Source organism: Acomys minous (genome assembly GCF_964271855.1).
Source record: "Acomys minous genome assembly, chromosome: 7".
In the NCBI taxonomy this organism is placed as follows: domain Eukaryota; kingdom Metazoa; phylum Chordata; class Mammalia; order Rodentia; family Muridae; genus Acomys; species Acomys minous.
The window spans coordinates 61,391,730-61,409,440 of record NC_140488.1 but is presented as its reverse complement, the minus strand read 5'-3'; the positions used below and the strand labels follow the sequence as shown (position 1 = coordinate 61,409,440).

At 35.7% G+C, this 17,711-nt stretch overlaps 1 pseudogene across 1 annotated transcript; it reads left to right on the top strand.

Annotated features, from left to right (window-relative positions):
• The first annotated feature begins 15,006 nt into the window (after positions 1–15,006).
• Positions 15,007–15,973, top strand: LOC311601836 (translin-associated protein X-like; annotated as a pseudogene). The gene has a single exon. The product of its transcript is annotated as a translin-associated protein X-like (transcript).
• Positions 15,974–17,711: the final 1,738 nt, after the last annotated feature.

The following is a 17,711-nucleotide window of genomic DNA, read 5'->3' as shown; positions in this document are numbered from 1 at the left end:
AATACCCAAGAAATATTTGAAGGATAATATGGAACTCATTATTTCAAATTAACATATTTTAGTGTACATAGTATACTCTATGGTATATAGTACAGATAGAAAGAAGCAGAGAAGCTTGCTACTGGGATTTGACACTGCTGGACCCTTTCTGAAGTCATCTATTTCTTTTAGAAACATGGTACAATTAGGAAAAAAACACAACCACCACTCATGTTAACTCAAGCAACCCTAATTGAATTCAGTAGGCTAAAAAATTAGAAAATTTAGAAAATGTAAGAAGATGGAGACTTGATGGGAGGAAGAAGGTGTTCTGTAGGGGTACATGTGTCCGAACAGGTGTTATGGAAAGTAAATGTGAAAAAGTACATTATATACATGTATTAAATTGTCAATGAGTTTTACAAGTAAATTTAAAAGGAAAAACAATCCCTAGACCCTCAAAATTAAGCATTTCAAAAGAAAATGCAAGTTTTGCACAGCTCTAGATTATATACAAATCATTAAGTTATTCTCTATAAAATCTCTAAGAATACACATATATACTTTATGAAACAAAAATACGTCAATTCTGAATATCTTAAAGACAGAGTATCTGAATACAACATAAAATCTTCTGTTTTCATGAAGGTAGTTTGATAACAGGTGTTAGAAGGACTTTAATTTTTATTTTTGTTTGAATTTCTCTAGAGATTGAGCATATTTCTATGTATATATTGAACATTTGCAAACTTTTTGAGGCAATATCTATTCGATTTCTTTTCTCTCTTGTGAGTGGCTTTTGTTGTCGAATTATAGACATCACATATATTAATTTTTAGCACAAATAATTTTCCAGTATTGTCTCATTTTCATTCAGTTGTTCATGCCTTTTGAGGTGAAGAGAAATAAATTTTTTTTTCAATTTCAATTGTAGAGTATCCCTGTATTTTTGTAATTTATTGAAAGATATATTTATAGAAGTATGATCCCCGGCTTTAAATACATATGTATATACTAATATGAACAGACTTTGCGAATATAAACCTTCGCATCACAGTAGAGTGTCTAGAAAGCATATAGATTTTTCTTATCGCAAGGGCAGAGAACATAAGTCGGCCTCTTAAACCATATTTGATTTTGAATGTTCTTACAACAATCTTGAAGTTTTCTCATTAGATGAAAGAAAAAAGTTCAGTTACCATTTTGAACTCGATACTTTTCTCATTGTTAGCTAATTTATCAGCATACAGAAGAGCTCCATGAAAGGAGAAACAAAATAAGCTATACTCAGTTTTATAAGCAGTGCATACTGGTGGGCATATACTCGAGGGAATTTATCTTCTACTCCAGAGATGTCTGTACATTCATTGCAGCTCTATTTCTAAAAGTTGAGAAATGGAATCAGCCAAGATGTCAATCATATGATAAATGGATAATAAAAACTGACTACATGTACACAATGCCACTTTATTCAACTATAAAGAAAAAGTGAAGTTTGTAGGTAAATGGATCAAATTGGAGAAATTTACACAAATTGAGATAACCCAGATCTAGAAAGTCCTATTTGGAATAATTTTGTAAGCTAGAAAACAAATAAGGGCATGGGGAGTACATGGAACAATAGAATCACACTGTTAAAATAAAAGTGGAGAATGGGAATCCTGTAAAAAAGGAGGACACAAAGGGAGAAAAATAGGCAAAATGAAGGGAGTATTAAAAAAACTACATTGCAATCTATATTCTGGTAACCTGGCTTTAAAAAAAAGAACATGAAAGATAGGTTGAAGGCAAACCCTTCCACAAGAGGGAGCCCATGATAAGTACTGCAAACCTGGTTTTAAAAAAAATGGCCCCTAGGAAGAGCCTAATACAGCTGCCTAGCTGAATGATAAAATAAATAACAGTTTTCTAAATATGTATGATTACAATGACAGATTAAATGCTACTTTTGGCCTTTATCAAAGAAGCCTGTCTTCAGTGAGTAGAGAGATACATGGCTGTACAATATGGTAAGAATTAAGAATGGTTGAAGATTCAGTCTAAACAAGAGTTTTAGAACATTATAGAAGGTAAAGTAGAAGGAATGTAGTGGCTGAAAGATATGAAAAAGAGCTGTGAAATGCCATCTTCTAAACACAACTCAAACATGTCCTTTATGAATTCATAGCAGCAATGCTTACAGACACTATGCTTCTACAAAAAATGAGAACACTATATAATCAGAAATGGATGAGGCAAAGGCTCATTCAGCACTACCCTTAATGGTTAACTATTGGTAATTAAGAACTTATGGAAGAGCAGAAGGCATTGTGTAAATAGTGTGTCCACATGTGAACCAACTAAACTCAAATGGATAGTTATGGACCTTGGTCACACAAATAGCCCTAGTTAAACTCTGTGACACAAAGAAAAGCATCCTGAGCATGGAAAAGAGATTAGTAAAGGAGAATCTGAGCAGACAAAGGTTTGGTGGGGAAGAGACAAGGTGAAAGGAAGAGTAGTGAGAATGTGTATTCACCCTTATGCCCTATCAAAATAAGGAGGAAATGTGTGCATGCTGTGCTCTAAGAGCAAATGATAGGACAAAGGCAGATAGACCTTGGGGAAATACTCAGTTTCCACACTTCTGGAATAAACTGTATGCCTTAGATCCAGGCCCTGTGTTTTTCACTCTAACCACTCCCTATATCTTTTATATTGTCATAGGACAAGATTCAGTTTCTGGGTGCTGAATTTGAGGGGAAAGTAGTTTAGGTGCTTTCTCTATGAGTACTAAGTAATTTATAACTTCTTTTAAAATACATATTTAAAAATAAATCAACCTTCATTCCAAGCTGTACACAGCCCTTTAGACTCCTTGACATTGGATTTGAAGAAGAAAGAGATATCAACTTTGGAATCCTGTCTTCTCTTCTTTGATGCTGCTTCTGTTTGGCTTCTCCCTTGGGTACTGATTTGGGGGCACCTGGAGGCCACAGAACCCTATGTCTGACCAGGTACATTTCAGGACTGCTGAAAAATTGTAGAGACTCCTCAGTACAGGAATGACAATTGTAATAGAGATGAATGATCACTTAGAGTTGACCATAGACCATCTTGAGCTAAATATCTTATGATGCGACTCCCATCAACAACATATGGAAAAAAATTTCATCTTAAGGAACCTCAACCATGGTCAAGTGTAGTCACTTCATCTTCCAGCTGGCAATAGTATCCAAAAGCTGATGAAATGGAAGAAAAAGAAGGATTCCCATTCTCCTCTTTCTTTTTTTCTTTTTCTTTTTCTTTTTTTTTTCTTTTTTTGGTTTTTTGAGACAGGGTCTCTCTGTGTAGCCTTGGCCGTCCTGGACTCACTTTGTAGACCAGGCTGGCCTCGAACTCACAGCGATCTGCCTACCTCTGCCTCACTGAGTGCTGGGATTAAAGGCGTGCACCACCACGCCCAGCTCTCAGTCTCATTCTTTCTGGTGATTGCCTAGTCCATTTCTTCATTCTTCTAAAGATGGTTCACTCTAATTAATTTTCTCTGTCTAGAGAGTCTTGGCCCACTTGGAAGAGTATTATTTGGATCTGATCTGTGGTGGTTGTGTGTTCTTAGGCATAGATTGTTTTGTGAGAGTAGTTACTACCATTAAGAGTCCCAATTGAGTCCCTAGGTCATTGGAATGAAGATACTTCAGGGTCCACAAAGAGTCCTGCTGTCCTGAAGGAGTCACCAGCATTGTGATGGTCTCCACACAACCCTCATTTTCTGGAGTACTTTTGGTTCATGAATGGAAAATTTTTGGAACATTCCAGGTTACAACAATTATAGTAAGTTCTTAAGCTAAATAGAGGCAGTGAAAACCCTTTAGCATCAAATCCAGTCATTTTTTCCCTTTCCTTGTCAAAGATAACTGCCATAGTCAAACTCATGAAGCTCTTTTTTTTTATATTCAATTAATAGTTACATACTTTTTATCTCTCATACTCACATTTTTAATTAATTTTGAGTTATTTTTATAAATATTCATGTTTAGTTTTCATTATATAGTTATCTAAATTTTCAAACAATACTTTTGGCTTTCATGCTTTTAATATACAATTTAAAAATCATTTAATCATCAAGGAAATATTTCTGTGATCTCTATTCCATTCCACTTGTATTTAGTTCACTTTATAGTACTATCATGAAGCTTTATTATACCTTTTGTAATAAGTTTTAAGAATCAGAAAGTCTGAAGCTGAAGAGTTTGTTATTACTGTCCTTGCAGAGGATTGGAGTTTTGCTCACAGGCCTGATATTGAGTAGCTCATAACTATCTGTAACTACAACTCTGGGTGATCCAATGCCTCTGGCCACCTATATGCATTCACATACACATGTGCATTATTACATATGTATATAGTTAAAATAATAAGAGTGGTGATTTTCTATTAAAAAAATCAGAGAATATGAGAATTCCAACTGTTTGGCAATAACACAAACAATTTTACCATGAGCAGTGTTTGGATTTTCTGTCACATGTTGATGATTGAATATTGTCTGAATTTTAATTAGTTTGCTACTGGTTTTGAAATTATCTATAACAGACCTTTCATTTGGTATCTTTTCATTCAAATGCTTTCATTACCTTTGCTATTGAATTACTTTGTGCATATTTAATTGGTGTCTTTATTGTATATAGCAAAAATATTTTCACTATTTTTTCTTTGTCTTTCTATATTTTTGAGGATTTTGTCTTCATTTTTTACCCTTTTGTCTATATATTGACATATTAATGTCTATGGTGTGTTTTATAGTAACACTGGACAATTTTATACAACCAAGATTATCACTTGCTGCTTTTCTATACTAAGTACACATCATAAACTATATTGATACTTTAATATCCTATTAATTTTTGTACTATCATTGGTAATAACTTATTGATAGGTAACTTTAATCTTATAAAAATTATTAAATTGTCAACAATCAAATACCTAGCAATTTTCATTCTTTTCCTTTTTAAAGAAATGCTATTCATCCTTGCTTCTTCAAGGATGATTTATTAAAATCTTTTGTGAGTCAGAGTTTAATCATGATTAAAGATATACTAAAATAGTACTGCAGCTCAACATGAAAATACACTGATTATATATGTATTAATAGAAAAAGACCTCATGGAATGATCAAAGTATTATCTATAACCGTTTGAAGTAGAACTCAAGTTGAGTAAGACCATGGTTTGTAGGAATAGCAGAGCATATTGGCTACACACACACACACACATGCACACACACATGCACACACACACACACACAGAGAGAGAGAGAGAGAGAGAGAGAGAGAGAGAGAGAGAGAGATGGAAGCAGAAAGACAGAGACAGACACAGACAGAGAGAGGGGCGGGGATAAGGGAGATACTGACTTAGATCTATGGGGAAAAACTTTGTGGAGAAATATGCTTGAAATATTGGGGAGACTGTGGTCATTGATGCTTGGCTGCTGATCATTCATAGTTGTAGGATTCCAAACTTAAGAAAATAAGAGAGAAAATGGAGTGCATTACAAATTGCTTTCTGCTTTTTACCGTGCATTACATCTGCAGTTTTTTTTAAAAAATTGGCTTTTTTATTTCTGATTTCCAGCCTCATATACTATCTCCTTTGGGACACCTTCAACCTTTACTTCTTGAAGTTTGCAAGAAACAACATTTCTAACTGTAGTCAGGTTGAAGCAGTTCATCTCAGCATGAGGCTGTGGAATAATTTTCTTAGGATTGTCTGTTGACAAAATGCACAGTGTCAAATTGTACAGTATTTTAAAAAATATTTCCTATAACATATTTGGAATTCTCAGGTAATTTTACTGAAATGAGCATCTTATCAATAAATAAACTTAAATGCTTTTTAGCATCTGCATTTAAATAATGTTGAGCATATTTTTTTCACCATTTCTACTTCTTTCTTATTATGGTAGATATTTCTTTACTGGATAAAAATTATATCAAAATGTCAACTACTAATATGTATGCTTATATTAGTTAAGCTATTATAGTGTAACAGAAAAGATCATTTTTACCAGTTGAAGTATTGTCACAGTGAAACTGAAAGGAGTATACAATAAAAGAAGTAAACTTTGTGATCCATACAAGAAACAACATAATATTTTTTGAGAAAAGTATGTTGTATGATATATAATTTTTCAAACTCATCCTATTATTATATTTTAAATAATTACTGCTTCTATAATTTTATAGACTGATGGTTATAACACGATTTGATCTCAGAATAAAGCTTGGCTTCCATAAGTCTCGTCAGTGTTATATTTAGATGAGAATATGATTTTGAAGTGGTGATAAAACAAATTAAGATTTTATGTGTTCTTTGAATAGAATAGTATTGTTATGGGTATTGTTGTTGTTGTTATTTGTTGCTGTTTGTAAAATGAGCACCAGCTTTGTTAAGTCATGAGCATAATGTGAACATAATGTTTTTGTACACCCACCAAAACCTGATATTCAGTTATTTTTGCAAAATTATAATGAAGTAGGACTTTTAAACAGTGATTAGGCCATGGAGGGTCCACCTACATTAATGGATTAATACACCATTATCTTGACAATGAGTTCCCAATGGAAGGGTAAGGATAATTTCCTCTTCTTGATTGTACTTAAATTGTACATGTAAAAGATAACTTCTATTGTCTATATGATTCCAATTCTCTTCTTGGCTATTTTATGCAAATTAACATTACATAAATAACTTTGGTATAGCTAGAAGAATCCTTCCTTATACTACAGAAAATAATGTAAAGATGAAACAACCCAAGTTGGGGTTGATTGATTTAGTTGTATACATATGGAAATGAATTTCAAGTTCTTAAGGGACAGCCATGCTTAAGTATCTTTCAAATACACATATGGTTTCCTGGTTTCTAAAGTTATATCACTCAAAGATGTAAGCCACAGCCAGATTTAAAGATCAAACAAAATCTGAATACAAAATTTGGAAGTTGGAGAAATTACTTAAGAGTGTTTTCTTCCAGAAGACTTGAGTTTGGTTTCCATGACCAAGGTCAGGTATGCTATACACAAGGTTTTGTGTAAGTGCAGCTGTAGAAAATAGGATGCTGTCTTCTTCCTTCCATGGATATCCACCCAAAATGTGCCTACTAAAAAAAAAAACTTTAAAAAGTGTTTAAATCAGCTAGGCACCGTGGTACACACCTGTAACCTCAGCATTTGGGTAGCAGACTCACGAAGATCTCTGTGAGTTTGAGGCCAGTCTGGTCTATGAAGCAACTCCAGGACAGACAAGGCTACACACAGAAACCCTGACCCCCAAAACAAACAAACAAAAAAGTTTAAATTTAAACTGATTTGCTTATTTTCTTATTTTCAAAGGTTTCACTTATAAATCAAATTTCATGTGGTTCAGTATTTAGGTTTATGGACAAGAGAAAGTTGCTGAAAAGGTTGAGTAGCTCAAAGGTCACAGACGTTTTGGCCTTTAGCAAGGTTCATTTGTTGCTTTAGCACTCTTGTTAGAGATTTCTCTCTGAAAAGGCAACGTTGTCTCTATAAACACAGCCTGCACTTTGGTTTTGATTTCTTTTATTCCTGTCAAAAAGTTTGACATTCACCCTGTAACAAATGTAAACTTTATCCTATGTGACTTAGGGGAGAGATTCCTTCCTCTATGTCCCCTTAATTTTCCTTTTTAAAAATCCTTTCTAAATAGCGCTCAACCACTGTGCATACAAAAGGAAAATAACACATACTCTTCCACACTGTCAATGGGATAGTGCCAATTTCTATTTCATTTTAATTCAGCATATTATAATGGCCAACACATATGGTCATTAGTAAGAATAATATGTGGGATAAATGAGTCTTCTCATATGCACAATCAAAATTTGACAGACTGCATAAGCATTTTTTCAGCAATTTGTTTACTTCAGTCTGGTGTGAACAGGTAGGTTGAAAAGGCAGTGTAATCTGGTTTACTCCAGTTACTCTAGTCCTGTATACAGGATTATTGCAGAGGTTCAGGGAAGGTGACTTATGACAATAGATTGTGAATCTGTATATAAAATATAAAAATTGCATGAAAGCATGAACAAGAGTAAAAGTTGAGAGAACCGGTATGCCAGAGCCTAGGAAAAATTTAAAAATCAAAAGGCAGAGTCTAGCATCAGGCTGTCAAAACCTTTGCCACCCAAACATTGATTGTCTAGTGAGCAGTATTAATACAATGTGGAAGCTCATTAGAAATACAAAATCTCAGGTCAAAGACCAAGCTCATGAATCACAATCTGTATTTTATCAATAGCTCCAGGTGCAGTGTATGCTCATTAAAGTTTGAGAAGCACAGCAAAGACATTATAATAATTCCCAAGAAATTGTGCTTAATATAATTATGATTGTGGCCGCAGGACTAGAAAAGGTTTATTCATCATGTCAAAGGAAGGAAGAATAAATGGAAATACTCAGAGATAGCAGTCCATGAATTATTAAGGGACAAAAATGTGGTCCATAAAATTCAAAGAAATGAGGAATAATCTGTTTATTTCCTATGCATTCAATTCAAAACTATATGAAATTGAAATGCCTTAGTATGGATAATTTTTCTGACTAGCTTTGACAATATTGCAAGAGACTGGTTAAAATGCTCTAGTTTTAATTAAGACCTAGGGAGTCACTGATAATAAGCTATCAATCTGATTAACAAGATGATATCCAAAGAGAAAACCTACCACAGAAACTATCCTATACTTCTCTCAGTAAATTTGACTTCATGTGACATTTCACCCTTTGGGCCATTAACGTTATTTTCATTTACATTTATTGAAACATTTTTCTAGAAAAATTTACTTTCAGGTATTTTAATTGTCTTTTTCCCCGGGAAATTAAATTAATTAGCTTTAGGTCAAAGGAAGGACATACACATAAACATACACCTTCACTAGAGAGCACACACAATGAACAGGTATGACATTTTATACATTTTTAATAGACTTCTCTGAATCATTAGAATTCTGAGCTTGCTTGGAGAGAAAGACATATTTCACAAAATGACAGAATAGGCTATTTCAATTATCTGTAAAACCTGTGAAGAAATTAATGCATGGCCACAGTTCTGTCTCCCTTCTTTTGCACAAGAATATGACAGCTTTAGATATCTAAATCTCTTAAATTGTATAGCTGTTAAATATAATTTAGGTATTTACTGCCTTTTCTGGAGATCTGCTTGATGTTTTATTGAATTCACTGATTAGCATCTGTTCTGTAGCTACTGGAATTACAGTCATAAATTACTAGAGAATATCTCCAAAATATAGACGAGACAAACCTGTTCTGTCCTCAGTGTTTTGAAACTATTTGTCATACCAATATCTAGGACCAAATGAAAATGAAAGATATTCACATTTCTTCTCGTTGTTTCAAATTTATAGTATTTTATTTACAATAAATGGACCACATTCATTATATTTTGATCAAAACAATAATTTTGTTATCTACATAATTGAGCAGGGAGTAATTTCTTTTTACAAAATATGTGCCCAAGGTCATCCTGTGGAATAGAGATAAGGCTTCTATGTTAAAAATATTTTTTCCTATTTAGTGTAACTAGAGCACAATACTGCACACTGAAACTTTTAGCTTTCATGGTATCTGCCTCCAGTTCAAAGGTGTGGTAATGATGTCTAGAAGCCTTTGGGAGTCAATTCAATTCATTGTAGAAATCCATGAGAGAACATAAAAACTAGGTTTTTACAAAGTATTAATTATTAAACTGTCACAGGAAGATATTCTGTGATTGTTGTCACATACCTTTAATCCTGGCATACAGGATGATGAGGCAAGGGATCTTCAGTCTGCAGTTCATAAAGAAACTTTATTTCCTCTTTGTTCTGCATCATTTTTGTTTGTTTGTTTTATTTTTACTTAATTAATTTATTCAGATTATAACTCATTGTTATCCCATCACTTGTATCCTCCCATTCCTCCCTCTCTCCCACTTTCACCCTATTCTCTTCATCTAGGTGTATGATCAACAGGGACCTCCCCCCCCATATAGTAATAGACTATCTTTGTAGCCTGCTTATTCTCTCTTTGAGTGCCACCAGGGCTCCCCACCAAGAGGAGGTCGTCAGTGTCAGAGTTAGTCCCTGCTCTTCACATAACTGTGAAGGAAACTTTTACAAGAGTTTGGAAATGAGATGTAGATCCGTTTTAGAGTATATGTCTAGTGTACCCAGTCCTGTGGATTTGAACTCTACTTATACAAGAAAACAAGAAAGGAGACATCTTTTCAGTGTTTAGAACCAAAATGTATTGAAAGCAATATCTGAATCTTTGCATTTCTTGTTATGCAAAACTTCTGAAAACAACTCTTGATATGTTTAGATTATAGTTGAAATGAGTACAGTACACTTATAAATCGTATGAAATCATAGATAAATTATTCTCTTAGTTTCTAACTCATGAATTTTATTTTGGGTATCCTTATTATGCCTGGAACCTGTCTGGAAATGGTTCATTAATATCCACTGTTAATATTGTGTGCATGTGTGTGTGTGTGTGTGTGTGTGTGTGTGTGTGTGTGTGTGTGTATGAGAGAGAGAGAGAGAGAGAGAGAGAGAGAGAGAGAGAGAGAGAGAGAGAGAGAGAGAGGGAGGGAGACTGACAGACATAGAGACAGACAGTCAGAGACAGAAAGAGACAGAGACACAGTAACAGAGACAAGAGAAGGGGAAAAGAGAGGTAAGGAAGATGAAATGGGGCAAAAGATGAGGAAAGACTAGAAGTGAAATGAAATTTTAAACATTTTGATGTGTATTTACTTAACCAGAATTATTGAGATCTTTCAGAAATACTAATATCACCTGAGGATCATGCTTGGCCATCAGATTTCTTTTTTGTGGTACTTTGCTGTGTCTCTAGTTTTTAAAACTTCTGAACTGTTCTCTGAGTCTGAGAGTCACAGCTTTTCTGACTAGTAGATATATTTGTGAGACATATTATCCTTTTCTTTCTACCTTTTTTCTAATATGTAGACAAAAATTATTACTATATTTTTCTACTAAAATAATTCATATAATATGTATCAATCATTAGATTTTCAGTTACATATAGATTTTATTTTAGCATGCAGTCCCCAGTGATTATTCACATTAAAAAAGACTAAGGCTTTCATGCTTCCATACTAACTTTGAGTTTGTTCTTTTAGTATATTTGGTAGTTGTTACCAAATTCACACTCTTCAGTCAATTTATGATTTGCTGGGAAAAAAAGAACAAATGTTATTACCAACTTCAGAATCAAGTACTTGTTTTTTGTGCTTTATTTTTGATTTGTTTAGTTTTTTGAGAAAGGATTTTACTGTGTCATCAGACTGGCCTCAAACATGTCATTCTGTCTCAAGCACTTGCATATTAAAATTACTGATATGCACCATCATTAGCAGCTCCTTTACATTTTTGTAACAAAGATATTAAGCAACATATAACTAAAGCAAAAGAAAAGACTCCAAGGTGTATAAAGTCAAAGGATATTCAAAAAATATGTTTCATTGGTCCTAAGTCTCCATTTCTCTGTAATGAGATAATAAATTTATATAATTTGATAGAAAAATTTAAAAATTTTTACCATTATTTGGTGAAAAGTACTTTCCCTGGACACTGATAGTGGCCTTATCTAAAGAAATTTTATTTTCTGATAAGATATAAGAATGTGGGATACAAGTAAAATTTCCAAGTATGCTTGCTCAATGTACCCCAGCTTCTTGCATTGTTTCTCTTCACAGTAAAAGAAGAAAGAAAATGTATTCTTCATATTTAGTGATTCAAAGAATGTAAGTGACATATTTTATACACCTTTGTTTACTCTACAAGGTGGTATGAAATTAGGTTGTCTCATAATCTTTAAGAAGGGAGTCTAGTATGAAGAAAAATCAGGCATTATCTATAATGATTCATAAAATGGATCAATGCAAAAGCAGACTTTTGGTTAAGAGAATAAATATTGAATTAGTTACTGGTTTGCTATGCAGAAATAAAATCAGTCTATTGGGTGACACTGAAAATATCATATGCAATATAAATGAATTCAAGAAGTGGCCATAATATTTTTTCTCTGTATATTCAAATGTCTTGAATCAGTTAATAATATTTGTTTATGACAAGGGATTCTTCTCACTCATGGATACTGGCAAAACCTACTAAGAATCTTGGAAAGAGAATTTTATCACTCTTCCCCAATTAGTCAGTTGAAAGAATTTACCACCACAGTAAAAAAAAAAAAAATGCTTCTGGCTTTACCTGAAGACAGAATCCAGATGGTCCAGATGGATCCTTCTCAGGTATCAGTTATTTTTCTTTTTCTTTTTAATTTTTTTCATTTTAATTTATTTACTTTTCATACCTATTATAGTTCCCTCCTTTGTCTCCTCCCTGTCCCACCCTCCCTTCCTCAACCCCTTCTGCCCCACCCCAAGCCTTCAGAAAGGAGAGCCGTCTTCCTTATCATCTGACCCCAGGCTACGAAGTCTATGTGGAATATCTGAATCCTCTTTGTCTGTGACCTGGCAAGGCCACCCTACCAGGGAGAATTGATCAATGAGTGGACACCAGAGATCATGTCAGAGCCAGGCCCTGCTCCACATATTATGGGACCCACAAGGAGATTATGTTGCCTTTAGACTACATCTGAGCAGTGTGTCTAGGTCTTCACGATGCATGATCCTAGGTTGATGCATTAGTCTCTGCCGTCCCTCCCATCCCCCAGGTCTAGATTCATTGGCTCCATTGGTCTCCTTGTAGAGCTCCTGTCCCCTCCAAGTCCTTCTAGCCCCTCAACTCTTCCATAAGGCTCCCTGTGCTTCACCCCAATTTTTCACTGCAAGTTCAGCATCTGCTTTGAACAGCCACTGGGTGGAGTCTTTCAGAAGACCTCTATGGTAGGCTCTCTTCCTGTACCTTCTCGTCATTAGCTTCTTGTGTCTATTCTATTTGCCATTCTGAATGAGAATTAAGCTTCCTTCCCAGGGTCATCCTTATTATTTAGCTACTTTTATTCTGTGTATTGTAGTATGGTTAACCAGTATTATATGGCTAATATCTACTTATAAGTAATGAAATACCATGCAAGCCTTTCTGAGTCTGTGTTATTTCACTCTGGCTGATCATTTTTTATTACAGAAATTACTTTGTTTTTAATAGCTGAGTAGTATTCCACTGTGTAAATGTACCACAGTTTCTTTTTTCTAAATTTTATTAATTTGTTCATATTACATCTCAATGGTTATCCGCTCCCTTATATCCTCCCATTCCTCCCTCCCTCCCATTTTCCCCCTAGTCCCCTCCCCTATGACTATGCCTGAGGTGGACTTCCTCCCTCTTTATATGCTCATAGGGCATCAAGTATCTTCTTGGTAGCCTGCTACCCTTCCTCTGAGTGCCACCGGGACTCCCCCTCCAGGGGACGTGGTCAAATATGAGGCACCAGAGTATATGTAAAAGTCAGACCCCACTCTCCACTCAACTGTGGAGAACGTCCTTTTCCATTGGCTAGATCTGGGTAGGGGTTTGAAGTTTACAGCCTGTATTGTCCTTGGCTGGTGCCATAGTTTGGGCGGGACCCCTGGCCCCAAATCTGCCTATCATAATGTTCTTCTTGTAGGTTTCTAGGACCCTCTGGATACTTCTACTTTGCTATTCTCCCATGCTTCTCTCATCTAGAGTCCCAATAGGATGGCCTCCCCTCTGTCCCAGTTTCCTGGTAAGTGAAGGCTTTCATGTGACATGACCCTTGGACTAGTATGCAGATATAAGTGAGTATATACCATTTGAGTCTTTCTGCTTCTGGGTTAACTTACTCATTATGATCATTTCTAGCTCAATCCATTTGTTCACAAATTTTGGGAATTCCTTGTTTTTAATAGCTGAGTAGCAAGACAGGGTTTCTCTGTGATAGCCTTGGCTATCCTCTACTCTCTTTGTAGACCAGGCTGGTCTTGAACTCACAGATATCCGTATACCTCTGCATCCTGAGTACTGTGATTATAGGTGTGGGCCATGCTCAGCATGTTTTCAAATATATACATTGCTGTTATTTGTCTTCCATCAAGTGTATGACTTTATTTTTCCTCTCTTTCCCCATTAATTTGGCTCCTGTCTTCCCTTCATATATTCTATTTATGTGCTTTTATGCCATAGGTTCCATCTCTTTCCTTAAGGTTCCATCTTTAGCCATCTCCAAGTGCTGGGATTACAGGTGTGTGCTCTGTCAATGTTCTTTCTAATCTTTTCTAGTACTGTGCATAGAATGTTAATGAGAATAGTCAATTTAACAAATGATGGCTCTATTGAATTCTCAGTTGTGTCAAAGAAGTTTTGTTTTATTTTTCTTTCTAAATCATTTCTTTGTTAAGATTCCATATGCTTAAGATACTGTAACAGATTTTTTTTACTTTAATGAAATTGGTTTGATGACTTGATATTTTGAGATTTATTCACACATTACTCACTAATATTGAATAAACATCTTTTAAGTTTCTAATTTATAAAATTTTCCCATAATATCAGATGTGTTATTATTAAAAATACTTATTATTGTCTAATATATAACAGACAAAATATGCTTTATTAGCCTTTTGTAAGTAATTGGATTTTCTTAAAACCTAGAGTTTCTTTACAATTTTCATTTATATCCACATCCACTGAAACTCCCCTTGTTCTGCATTTTCTACTCAGAGGTAGTTAACAAAATATAAAACATTCTAGAAAATAAAAATCATTCTTCAGGGGAACTTTGTCTTTAATCAAAATTAAGAAAAATGAATTTTTCAAATTGAAACCATTTATAGCTCTAGAAAATTTGTCAAGTAATTAAAAAATGTCACTTCGGGTGGCGGTCTCCGGTGACGCAAGGGCCTCTGTGCTGCTAATCCCACACACAGACTCCCTTGGCTCTAGCTCCTTGGCGTCCGGTGGCTAGGGTCCCTGTGCGTACAAGCCGAGGCCCTGAGGCCATGAGCGGCAGAGAAGGACGGGTGGGGGGGGGGCTTCAGGAAGAGGAAGCATGACAACTTCCCGCATAACCAGAGGAGGGAAGGGAAGGATGTCAGTTCGTCTTCGCCGGTGATGCTGGCCTTCAAATCATATCAGCAGGAGCTGGACACGAGGCACGACAAATATGAGAGATTTGTGAAGCTAAGCCGGGACATTACTGTTGAGAGTAAGAGGACGATTTTTCTTCTCCATAGGATTATAAGTTCTCCTGATATAGAGGAGATACTGACGGAATCAGAAATTAAACTGGATGGTGTTAGACAGAAAATACTACAGGTAGCCCATGCACCACAGGGCTGTCTCCACAGGACTGCAGGAGTATGTGGAAGCTATCTCTTTTCAACACTTCATCAAGACTCACTCACTAATCAGTATGGATGAGATTAACAAGCAGTTGACTTTTACAACAGAAGACAGTGGGAAAGAAAGTAAGACCCCTTCCTCTGAGGGACAAGATAAGCAGCTTGTTAGGTGGATACTGAACGTCACACCTGTTGACTACCTGCTGGGAGTGGCCTACCTCATTGGAGAACTGATGCGAATGTGCATCAACAGTGTGGGGGAATGGGGACATTGACACTCCCTTTGAAGTGAACCAGTTTCTACGCCAGGTTTACGATGGGTTCTCTTTCATAGGCAACACTTGGCCCTATGAGGTTTCCAAGAAGCTGTACGCGTTTAAGCAGAGCCTGGCCAAAGTGGAGAACGCGTGCTACACCCCTAAAGTCCGGGCCTCCGAGATCCCAAAGCACATGCTGGCAGATGTGTTTTCAGTTAAAACAGAGATAATCGATCAGGAAGAGAGCATTTCCTAAGCAGCCCCGCTCCACTCTCTGAGGAGCTCCTGGAGACAGTTAGCGAGTCTGTTCTCAGTGTGCATTCGACTTTATTGTGGCTTTTGTAGACGTTTCCAGTTGTACTAGTTTGAAGTCGTTCACAGCTGTATATAAGTGTGTCCGCAGGCAGGGCTCCCACACTCAAGAGCATCTGCGTAACAGTGTCTGTGAATGTGCCGGGGTTTGCTTTGTTGTTGTGTGAACACGCTTCTGGTTGCACACTCTGCCACACCTCTTTAAATAACTTTGAACTTGCAGTGAAACTTTCAGTGGCAGGAAGTCTCTTAGTGGGCGCTTCTCTACATGGAGAGGAAGTGCAGTGAGCCTCCTGCTGGGAGCTTCTTGGCAATGTGATGGCAAATCTTTAAAGCAGGTGTAGAATGTGGGACAAAATTTTTAAATGTAAGTTAAGTAAAAGTTATGGTGATATTATAATGAGAACTCATGTAATATTTTGGTCAAGTTTAGGCCATTTTGAATTTATACGAAATGGCTTTCCGGAAGAACTGATGGCTATCCAGGTGTAACACTCTCCAGTTAGTGTTTTCCTTTATCACAGATGTGGAGTTTGGAGCTGAGGTGGTTTTCACTGGTGATGCTAAGTAATTATGCGCTAGTCTGTAAGCTGTGAACAGGTGGCCTTTGTCACGGCCTTAGGGCTTCCTAGTCTAGAACCTTTAGAAAACACAATAGAGCAGCTACAGTGGCTGGAATGCTGACAACCCAAACCTTTATTCTCGTCTCTTGGTGTTAGCCAATGATGTTGCCAAAGAAAATGAATTACATGTAATTCAGCAACAAGACAGCTGCCAACACGGAGGAGGGAGGTTGGTGTCACGGGTTCGGACTTCACCTACCCAGCCAGTCAGAGCTCCCTGTGCTCTGAAACTGGCTTGGGAATGACCTGCCAACTGACACCACCATGTGTTTTCAACTACTTTTGTGAGATCTCAGAACTTGGATACCTGGTTTTGTTTTTTGGAAAGGGTATCCATTTGTAAGGGCTGGTTCTTTGAAAGTGTAATTTTCCAAAAATTATTACTAAAAGAAAAAAATGTGTGCATGCTTGATAAGTTAGATTTGTTTGTCTTGGAGATGGCGAACCTGTGGTTCTTCTTTTAAGACACACCGCTCAGTTATGCTCAATCCCATTACCTGTTTTTTTGTTTGTTTTTTTTTAGCTACTTCAAGTTGAATTTTAATGGACTGAATAAAATAATGGATTGAAGAATGTTTTACAGAAATTTAAAACAAATTTTGAATAAAATATTAAAATACAGAAAAAAATGTGTACTTTATTTACTTAAATATTTAAAGAAGATTTGTTAATTCTAACTTAGGAATTTAAACACTGCCTGCTAAAGTCCTTTAAAATACGCATATACATATAAACTAAGGAGTTCCTAAATTTAATGTCAATCACTTTAATACAGAAAATATTATAAATAAAATATGCTTTGTTTTCCAAAGGCCAGCATTATGTATCACTAATAGGAAGCTAAACCATACTTTGAAGGCTTAAACAGACATACAGGACAAAAACAAAACAAATAAAACAAGCTTCTAAGATCAGAAGAGACCAGGCACTTTCAGAATGGTATGGCTTAGACTAGGTGGACTCAGCCTGGTTCAGGGCAGGGCGTTGTCCAGGCTTTAAAAAAAGGAAAAGGAAAAAAAAAAAAAAAACTTCACAAGCAGCCAAGATATACTGTGGTAAAAATGGTAAAGCAATATGCTCTTTAAGGAAAGTGTATAAACTTTCTTAAATTGTCTTGGTAATTGGAAATGTCATACTATCAAAGAAGGTGGTAATTTGTATATGAATATGTATCAGTGTGTATTAGTATTTTTAAATAATTA